This window comes from Chinchilla lanigera, unplaced genomic scaffold (assembly GCF_000276665.1).
Source record: "Chinchilla lanigera isolate Chin_1 unplaced genomic scaffold, ChiLan1.0 scaffold00010, whole genome shotgun sequence".
Taxonomy (NCBI): domain Eukaryota; kingdom Metazoa; phylum Chordata; class Mammalia; order Rodentia; family Chinchillidae; genus Chinchilla; species Chinchilla lanigera.
In genome coordinates, this window is record NW_004955411.1 from 5,201,087 (window position 1) to 5,202,470 (window position 1,384).

A 1,384-nucleotide genomic window follows, 5' to 3' on the forward strand; every position below is an offset into this window, starting at 1 on the left:
ACACAGAAATTATACAAATATATTAGAGAACTAACCTGTCAACACTCATTTCATAAAGTGCTGCATTATTCTTTCCTTCATTCAATAAGTTGATTCATTACTGGCTCTGTGCAATGAAAGAAATGCTAATCTTAAAGGCAATGAAATCTTCAAATACACCTCTCCACACCACGTGGTGCTGACAGCTTTGGGTACATCACATGATGACAGATTTTCCAGCTATAAGTTAAGTCAGGTACTATGACAGTAAAACACTCCATGCAAAAAATGAACAAAGTATATTATACTAAGACATTTGCTAGTGTATTCTATTTTTGCATGAAGTAACTGTTTGAAAACATATTAAACATTTAAGAGAAGTTACTATTTACATGGTGCTATCATGTGTTTTCCCTTTGTATTCCTTATAATATCACATAGTGTTAAAATACTTGACGTAATCACTCATTGTCATAAACATTAGTATATAAATTGATACATCAATAAAAGTTGACATAAATACAGTATTGAATGAACGCATAGTTACCACCCAGATAACAAAACCAGCACCCTACAGACCTACCGTGATTCTGTGTCTCCATGTCTTCCTCCAGCAGTAATGGATGTAACTTTTCATGCATTGCAAAGTAAGTTGCACACATCAGTTGTGTTTATCCCCAGAGAACTCTTCATGGAGACTATACTCCATTGTAAAGAAGGAGATAGAGCAGAGGAGAGCATGAGTTCGAGTTCACTCATGTTCAAGTCAGATCCCAGAGAGAGAGCCAGGAAATGAGGAGAGCAGAGAAGGGGAGAAGGGACGGCACTGACGTGATTGCGTTGGTCAAGGGTGCCACTGTGATGCTGGAGCCAGGGTTCATGGGAGAGGGGACACAGAGGAAGGGAGAGGCAAGCCCTGAAAATTCAGGTTGTGGGCAACCTGGTTGTGGGAAAGTGGAAACGTGGAGCAGCAAAGCTGAGCCCTCAGTATGTGTGGAAGATGCAGGAAGGTGTGGCGCAGGTGTAGGCACTACTGGGGTGTGGATATGAGGATGAAAGTGGAGCCTGGGTTGCAATGCAGGCGTGAGCAGGGCCAGCTTTTCACCCTCCCCCATGGGCCAGGGCCTTGGTAAAATCTCTGGCGTTCCAAGAAACCAAGGGGGGCAGAAGAGGAGGAGAGTCAGGCTGAGAGGCTCGGGGAGAAACTCGCCCCCCACTCTGTGCACATATTTATGGTTTGACTTCGCAAAATCTCCAGGTATTAAAGAGCCACGGACAGGACTACCTTGTGGGCAACAAGCTGAGCAAGGCTGACATTCTCCTGACTGAGCTTCTGTACACTGTTGAAGAGTTTGACGCCAGTCTTCTGGCCAGCTTCCCCCTGCTGCAGGTGAGTAGTCCAGTG

At 44.4% G+C, this 1,384-nt stretch overlaps 1 protein-coding gene and 1 long non-coding RNA gene across 2 annotated transcripts in view; both read left to right on the forward strand.

Annotated features, from left to right (window-relative positions):
- The window catches only part of LOC102025986 (glutathione S-transferase A-like), a 157,516-nt gene that overhangs the window by 53,519 nt on the left and 102,613 nt on the right, over nt 1-1,384 (forward strand). The gene's annotated exons all lie outside the window — the stretch shown is intronic.
- Nucleotides 1,285-1,384, forward strand: part of LOC102026509 — a 62,880-nt gene continuing 62,780 nt past the window's right edge. The window contains exon 1 of the long non-coding RNA XR_259921.2: nt 1,285-1,369. This is a non-coding gene — a long non-coding RNA (uncharacterized LOC102026509). The remainder of the gene's footprint in view (nt 1,370-1,384) is intronic.